Source organism: Miscanthus floridulus, chromosome 8 (assembly GCF_019320115.1).
Source record: "Miscanthus floridulus cultivar M001 chromosome 8, ASM1932011v1, whole genome shotgun sequence".
NCBI lineage: Eukaryota > Viridiplantae > Streptophyta > Magnoliopsida > Poales > Poaceae > Miscanthus > Miscanthus floridulus.
The window spans coordinates 96,078,287-96,087,680 of NC_089587.1; positions in this window are offsets into that span (position 1 = coordinate 96,078,287).

The window sequence follows — 9,394 nt, forward strand, 5'->3', positions numbered from 1 at the left end:
CACTAGTGATTTAGTGTTGACCGGACGCTGGCAGGGTCCGATCATCACTGACCGGACGCGTCCGGTCGCATTAAACCCTCACTGAAACCTTACTGTACTCGACCGAACGCTGAACCCTCAGGGTCCAGTCATGACTGACCGGACGCGTCCGGTCGCAGATATTCTCTTCTAGAACCTTACTGGAGTCGACCGGACGCTGCCTCTCAGCGTTTGGTCACTTGACCACTCCAGCGTCCGGTCACACCGAACGCAATCTCCTTGGTCAAATGAACTGACCGAACCCTGCGTCCAGCGTCCGGTCGCACCGAAGCCAGCGTCCGGTCAGCATTTGACCCTCCATTCACTTCCAACTCTCGATCATATGTGAATGAAGTTTGCTCCAAAGGATCTTAGGCATATGTAGGAGCTACCTAGTGCTAGTTATAACAAGTGTGCACCACACCTAACTCACTAGACTCATCTAGGTCAAGCTACCCATCCATACCCCCCTTAATAGTATGGCCAAAGGAAAAACAAAGTCCTAAACTACTCTAAGTGTCTCTCCAACTCCAATCGACACTTAGAACTAGTCATCCTTAACCTTGTCGTCAATCCTTTGAAAACCGAAACGATTTCCATCGTAGGGGCATGACCACTTCGATTGCCCAATTGATCTCCATTACCATGACCTAACTTAATTGCCTCTGCAAAACACACGTTAGTCATAATAATCTTGTATTATCATTAATCACCAAAACCCAATAAGGGGCCTAGATGCTTTCAATCTCCCCCTTTTTGGTGATTGATGACAATACCACCTCGAGTATGTGAAAGAGTGAGGTTTTTGATATGCTTGGTTCATATAAGCTTTTGTCAATAAGAACAAAAAAGTTAGGCAAGCTTATATGGCCCAAGCCAACACGATGTACTCCAAAGATATGAAATAAGCATGAGTACAAGTGGTAAAGCTCATTTGCATCGGAGTAAAGCGCGGAAGCAAAAGCAAATGAGCATAACACAAGTGATATGACATATAAAGGAATTCAAAATAGAGAGCACACATGTCATATATCACAATCACGTAGATATCACTATCACATATATATTATAGTATGTAGGAAGGTAAACACACGGATGCATAATAGTAATAGTGTATCACACAAATAAAACTCCAAATGTATATAATAGACTAATAGCTAACTGGGCTCCCCCTAAAACTCGCTCCCCCTGAGTCTACATACTTGAACCCTCTCCCCCTTTAGCGTCAAACACCAAAACCTAAGGGTCGGTCGGTGGGGCTGTAGCGGACGAGCCGGGTGCTGAGGTACGAGGGGCAAGCTAAAACTGGGCACCATCATCATCTGACCCTGAGCTCTGTACTGACTGACCCTCTGTGGCTAGAAGCGTTGCTGAAGTGGTCTAGGTCTGAGCTAGGGCAGGTGCTACCTGTGATGCTGCTGGTATGTCTGTCGTAGGATCTGAAGATGCGATAGACGAAGGGAGCCTCTGAGTAGTCACGGCGACAGGAGCTACTGTAGATGGACCTGGAGCATATATATGTGGCGGTGTAGGCATCCCTGTCAACTCGCTAAACGATGCTCCAAGACTCCTCGAGACTGACATGTTAGGCACAAATAGCGAGGGTGACTGATCCGGTGTGAAGCCCGTCCGAAGTGGTGTGAAACGCTGGGCTAACACTGGTGAGGATAACCACTGGGACACCTGTACTGTGGGAGAAGCAAACGGAGCTGGAGGCTGTCCCTGACTCTGAAACCCACTGGGCTGTACTGCTGGAGTCATCATAGTGGTAGTAGGCTGACCAATCTGAGGCGAAAGCTATGGCTGTGGGGCCCCAATGGCTGTCACTACATGCTGCATGAATCCCAAAAGCTACTGCTGCATGAGTAACTGCTGCTGATGCATCTGCTGCTGCTGCTGCTAGAGGACCTACTGCTGCCGCTGGAACTCATCCTGATAAGCCTAAAACTATGCAAAGTTGGCAGCGGTCTCCTGAGTCTGTCTAGCCTGATCCTGCTGCATCCGCTCAAGTATAGCAATCAAAGCGGGGTCCGTCTGCGGGGTATGTGGAGCTAAGCTGGAACTGCCGACCTCTACATCATGTCTGCGTGGAGGCATATGAGGAATAGGCAGGTAATCGTCATCTGAACTGTCACTAGACTCGCTCCTCTCCTCCTGAGCCTCAAGCTGCTCCTCCTCAGAAGCGGCTATGCCTCTAATAATCTTGACATGCTGAGCTGCAGAATCTGGTACATCTGGACAACGGTGAGGCTAAGTGGGTGCCCGTGGAGTACTATGTCTGATCCTCTATGTCATGTTATAAGCTGGAAACTCTGTGGTGGCACCTTTATACTCTGCAACCATCTCTGGTGTCCTAACTTGCACAGCCTTGAGAATAAGGAATGTGATCCAATGTGCATATAGAAGCTGCCTGCGACCCTTGAAGCCCTCAGCTATAGTATCCTCTATCTCTAATAGAAGGAGGTCCCAAATATTGAACACGGTCTGCTGCATTAGGGCGTTGAGGAGCCAAAGCTGGAGGTGAGTCAAGCCCTCTCTGTATCCCAACCTGGGAAGTAGTGTCCTCCTAATGATAGCCTCTAGCACTCTAGCTGTAGGAGTAAGGTCACTGGGGTTCCTCCTCGACCCCTCACCAAAGGGCTCCTTGAAGCAATGACACACAAGATCTGTAGGGGGTGTGATAGAACGCCCAATTTATACAAGATCAAGTACGGTTGTCCCCGCTAACACGTTGACACACCCATACTTTCACTCATATAAACCCGATAGTCCGCCGAGTGTCCCGAAAGACCTCGGTAAATCAACATCACAACCAAGATCGCGTGATTAAGCAAATACACATCACATATATCGGGTTGCAGCGGAAATAATATTACAAAGGGGTTAACAAATAATAGTACAAGTTTGGGTTTCAAAACCGCTTAGTGAAAACAACATAGCTTTCAAATGATTACATTAATATAAGTTCTAAATATATTGCTAGCATAGTGACATCATCCGACAAAAGCATATAGATGAGAAGTAAGTATAGAATCACCGAGCCCACCGGCGGTTAGCCACCATCATCAACAGGTCGAGAACATCACCTGCAACAAGGTGGGATAAACCCTGAGTACTCGAATGTACTCAGCCAGACTTACCTGTCTTAAACCAAAATAAAGCGACACCAAGGATTATGCATGGCTTTCTTTAGTGGGCTAGCTGACTTGTTTGCGAAAAGCATAAGCTATCATGAAGAAACCATTTTAAGTACTTTGCATCATCTTTATTATGACCTATCCATCTAGGTAAGCACCTGTACTATAGCAATCACTTGATTAACCAATAACATCCAGTTACCACATTAGATTTAGCATATCCCATACCATCCAGATAACCATCATTGTTCCATAATAATTACTACGATGCAGTAACTCGAGTCAAGTGCTCACTATCCAGGAGCGATGGCGATTCGAATCGATTCCTAACCAGCTGGTGATTTATTCCTTACACAAACCTCACTCACCCGCTAAAGTGAGATATTGATCACCGAGTCAACTATCCAGGAATCTCGAGTTTGCCAGGAACCACATGTACCCGGGGGCCAACCGACTGCACTTTGGTCTTATCATCCTGCCCCTGTGTCCTACCACACCTGCTCCGGCACAGTGCGCTGCGGGCAATCTACTCGGCCCGAATAATCTCTCAGCTTCGCGGTCGGAAGGTACTTTATTCGGCCAGCTAAATGTAAGGCATGCGTTCAACATGACTCGAGGGCCAACAACGGTCGGTCCTTAATCGACACAGATGGAAACTAACAGCACCCCAGAACCCTGTCTGGTTGCCTCCAACTTTTTCCGTCCGGTCTCCAATTATCTATCACACATGGTTAATTCCAGGATATCATTCTTTCCATAGCTAAATTCTTCCAGTAACACCTATAATGTAGGTGACCGGATATCACCGATCGCTACCGGTCTAAGCAAGGCTAAGCAGTTATTCGATCCTGACTTAACAGGGTAACAAGGTAGTAAGGTAGGCAAGGATAGTAATAAATGCATCAACGGTTTCAATCAACTCCTACAACTTAATGCAACAATATATATAAACTCATATATATAGAAAGAATTGCTTTTATAAAGTAGGAGACTTAGAATGCTCCGGGGCTTGCCTGGGATCCGACACAAGTCAGTTCAGTTAGCTTGCACCGTCTTGGTGACATCTCCGGTTCTAGCACTTGCTTAGTCCTTCCATCTTCGGGATAGATCCACCAAACCAAATCTTCGAGTTCGGCTCCACATCACATCCTTCACGTGATTCATCTAGCGTACCTAAATGAGATGCAAGATGCATGTGTATGAATGTGATGAATGGTAACACAAGATGCATCACCTAAGCATTCAAGACAAACACAAGATTATGCAAGACATAGACACCAATAGCTATTTAACTAACATCACACCACTAACTATAGAGAGCAAGCACATCAAGCATGGCATAAGTTTTTCCCAAGATCTCAGGTGCCCTAACTCAGTCATCATTCAAAGCATACGTCACACTTAACAATATACAAGCAAACACTATAATTGGAATCTGCCAATTTCTGGACATGCAAACAGTAGCTACAAGATTTAGCTATAACTAGAGTTACACAAATCCAAATGACTTGCAAGAAGACATTATGGAAAGCTTATGAAATTTTCTACAATTCATCTTTAATCATATCAGCATGATTCTCAAGTTAACTAAGTCAAATATATTCATTTACAGAAACTGGTCCACAATTGACAGAAAGCAGCCATTTCTGAAACCCAACTTTAAACAGCTGTAACTCTTAAACTACTTGGCCAAATGACACCAAATTTTAATAGAAGCTAGATACATGAATTATCTACAACTTTTGTATAAACAAGTTTCACAACAAAGCACATTATCATGAAGAACTTTGCTAAGTTCCCAGATCTGTCCATAAACCACATCGGCAAGAAAATAATTATTAACTTATGTTGCAAATACATAATTGGGCAAAACCAACTTTACCAACATTTCACACATGACTAAAGAACACCAGAAAACCTAGTGTCCATGACCAAATAAATTCTTTTAATGCATTTCTTAATTTATTTTAGATAACAAGGTGACTTAATGAACATATACCAAAAGTGCACAATAACTTCTACAAAAATTACAGTGGCTCACATATCCTCTCAATAGTCTACTGTACAAATTTCACTCCATTTGAATATGTATAGCAACCTCTATGAAAAAGACAAGTTGCTAAAGCAAGAAATCATGTGAGAGCAAGATAAACCAATAACTCACTCATACTTCATCCAATACTCATGAAATTTTTACCACACATCAACTATCACATGAGTAGCATGCCACAAAAATTTCACTTCATTTGGAGCCCTAGATCTACAGTTATGAAAAATAACAAATTCAACTAGCATTACAACCTTACTGCACAAATCTATTTTTACCGCAAAATATTTAAACTAAAACATGCCATATTATAGATCTACTGCATAGACAATTTCACAAGGATTCCAAAAAGTCCTCATTTACTATTTTACGAATTTTCTACGATTTACTATGAATTTCCAAAGTTCCTGCAAAATAATTATAAACCAGTCCTTACGGCACTATTCACATGAGTCTATGACATTGCAGATACGACCCTCCCTTTCTTCAAATTGCTGTACGAGGTCCCTGACGCGAATTTGGAGGAGAGGATCGCTGGGGAATCGCTGCTCCGGCCGGAGGAGGCCATGCCGTCGGCGGCTGAGGGGCGGGGGAGAACCAGTGGGTCCACGCGCACCCGTAGGTGGCCGCAGCTTGCTCCGCGGAGGCCCGACGTGGCCTGGCCACGCACGCCGGTGGCCTGGGCGACGGTGGGAGGCAGCAGCATACCGGTGGTGGTGCTCCGGTGGCCGATGGCTTGGGCGAGCGTGCGCGCGAGGTGCAGCACGACGATGCAAAGGTGGTGGTGCACGTGGCTGTGGCCGTGGGGGCTTGGAATGGCGAGGACACGGCGGCGGCGAGCTCGGCCCGCCGGCCATGGTGGACGCGGCCGCGCTCAGCGCTACAGAGGGGCAGAGCGAGAAGGGGCGAGTGAGGGAGAGTGCTGAGCGAGCATGGAGGGTGCCGGGCTTCACCAAATGTGAGAGGGAGCAGCAGAGACGCGTGGCGCGGAGGTGGGATGCGCGGCAGCAATGGAGGACGCGCTCTGCTGCATGGTTGACGCGTCGGCCTGCTGTCGAACACCTGGCGTGCGTCGGTGAGGGCAAGGTGGGGAGCCGATTTGGGCCACTTCCAGGCCGAATCAGTCCTTGGGCCAAAAATGAAGTTTGTTCACCTCAGCCTGCTCTACATTTTTCATTAAGGCACTCCAGTCATTTGAGCAACATAACCATGGGTAATTTAATCTCCAAAGTGGCATTGTCAGTGCATTGACGGCGATTAACAAACTCCAAAATTGAGGGCCATACCAAGGTCAAACGAGTGCCATCCTTTTACATGATCTTCTCCATGAACTTAGCTTCAACTTTTATCTTTGGACCAAATCGAGTTGCTTAATAAAATTTGGAGAACGCGAGACGTCAATGCCGATGTCGATGAATTTCTAGACTTAGAATATTTCTAAGTGCTGAAATCAGCAGCAAATTCGATCTTGTGACCTCGATTTGACTTACTTCCAAGATGATCTAGCTCTTAGTCCAAAAACAAAGTTTGTTCTACATGATATGGACTACAACTTTCATTTAAGGTCCAACCTCAAAACTGGTATAGAACCTACTATTCTACTTTGACCAAAGTAGGATCACGATGAAGCTTAAATTATCCTTTTTGATCCATTGGAGCATTTTCTTGGCATTTGCCCAATATGAACCTTTCATGACTTTTGTTGTAGAGTTCATCTAGAGTCATTTGGGCATGGTTGCAAGATTTGGTTGACGATCGAGAATTCCATTCACTTTATAAATTAATTCAAGCAAGGACATAACTCGTCATTTCATGTGACTTTTTGATTCCAAACTTTATGAAACTTTTCAAGTGCCCAATATAGATGGGTATTGATGTGAGACACATGAAGATATCCCAATCACACCACCCAAGCATATATCTTGAAAAGGTGTCTATAGGCGAGCAAAGGGGCAATACCCAAGTTTAGGTTGGGGCTCGTTTCTATAGGTTTGACCTTGACATCTTGATCATTACTTAATATGCCATGATTGAGCTCAAACTCATTGCTTAACCAGTGGCAAACACCTAGGGTGTTACAGGGGGCACCAAACCACCATGAGGGCGCCTGGGAGGCTGTTGCTGTCCATAACATACCTCATGTAACCTAACAGGCTGCTCCTGTAACCTCAGTATCTCCCTAGCCCTCTGACTCATCATCCTATAGTCTCTGCCTCTGAATGCAAAGTGAATATATCTATGGTGTGGGTCAATATAGAGAGAAGTATAAAACTGACGAACCCAGGATGGAACATATACTCTAGTCCGTCCAATCAAATCTGTTAGCCCCAGCAGATATGCAAGGTAGGGGCGAATATGCTCTCCAGCTGCTACGACTATAGCCTCAATGCTACAAACCCACTGAGATCTAAAAACTGCTCCACTGTTCAGATATGTATTGTAGAAGTCCTCCTAGAGCGGTGTATAGAATCCCTCTGAAGCTCTCTCATCCCTCTTGGGTGGAAACCACACATCAAACTCCACAAAGCGAAGCTGCTGAACCTGCTTGGCCATGGCGGCCCTCAAGTCAAGATGAGTCACTGGAGGTGGACTCTGTGGTCTAGGCGTGGGCATGATCCCTTGCACTGAGTAGCTAGCCTTGGTGGGACTGGAACACTGGTATGACCAGAGCGGCGTAGCTGCGGCTGGGGTGCCTACTCGGTCTCCTCGGCCTCCTGGCCCTCTCGAGTCTGCTTTGTCGGCTCTACTGGTGGGGGCTTCTGCTGTGACTCCCCCTGAGGCCGAGGATCCATAATGGGAAGGCGTCATCCTACCATCATGACAGTCCCAGGTGGACTACCATGAAGACGCTCAATCTGCTCAAGTCTGCCCTGCGCGTCTAGTGGCAGATGATCTGTAATGACAACTCCACTACAGGCACCTCCTCTCCCGGCACGCTCTGTGGCCTCTGCAACTACTACTGCTCTAGCTGTCTCTGCGTCAGGGTACTTGCGCTTCTTAGATGTAGTCTTCTTTGTCGCCTTACCTTTAGTACCTGCGGGCAAGCGAGGCAGAGGCCTCCGATCATCATCTCTTAGACCACCACCAATGTTCTTGGTGCGAGCCATCTGATCTGACTAGAACCACTACCGCTGAAAAGACCAACTATCTACTGACACTTTCGAGGCTTGGCCTCGATCCATACTCGCGAGCTTAGCTCCGAGTTGACTGTCAACTGCCACAGACACCTCAACGGCACTGACTCGCTGCACGATGGAATAGAAGGATATACAAGTAAATACGATATATCTAATAGATGCGAAACCCTATGAGAGAAAGCAATTTAGATGCGAAATAGAAGCGACTGGCTTGCTACCTGACGAAACGGCGATCCGATGAAAAGAGATGTGACACGCGAGGAACCACTGAATCTAGGGTTAGGGTTGGCGATGAGCAGTAAATCGACGGCCCTGTGAAATTGGTGCAGTGATGAATGGCTAGGTCACGGGCGAGTTGCAACGAGAATGCACGGGCACGAGCAAGACCTTACCAGTGCTAGATGGCAGAGGGTCGGCAAAGGACCACGGCGGCACAGAACACGGCGATGCACGGGTGGCATGCGGACTAGGGCACGCATGACGGTGCGGGGAGCGCAGGTGATGGCATGCGCGCGAGCAAGCAGCGGCGTGCGCGTGGGCTGGCGGCGGTGGACGGATGCAGCTGTGGAGGCGCACGGGGCTCGGTGGCGTGGGAAGTCGGCTTGGCTATGATGGCGTCGGCGGCGGATTAGGTCAAGGAAACCACCGGTGCTTGGATTAAATAGGGTGGCCCTCAAGAGTCAGAAAAGGAAACGAAGATAAGAGTCCTGATGCCACACGAAATCAACTGACCGAACGCTCCGGTGGTAGCGACCGGATGCTACCACCCAGCGTCCGGTTGATTCCAAAGAGGTCCAATTCCTCTGGAATCGTGACCGGACGCGTCCGGTGGTCCATGACCGGACGCAGCCAGAGTCCGGTTAGTTGCATTTAACGCCATGTAGATCGACCGGACGCTGGAACCCTTCCTGACCGGACGCTCAAACGTAGAGTCCGGTCACTTCTTTAGCTTCTATTCACCTCCTGTGAACTGACCGAACGCTGGACTGCAGAGTCCGGTGCAGCGTCCGGTCACTCTTTTCCAGCAAATCTTCAATGTTCCTCCGCACTGCCTA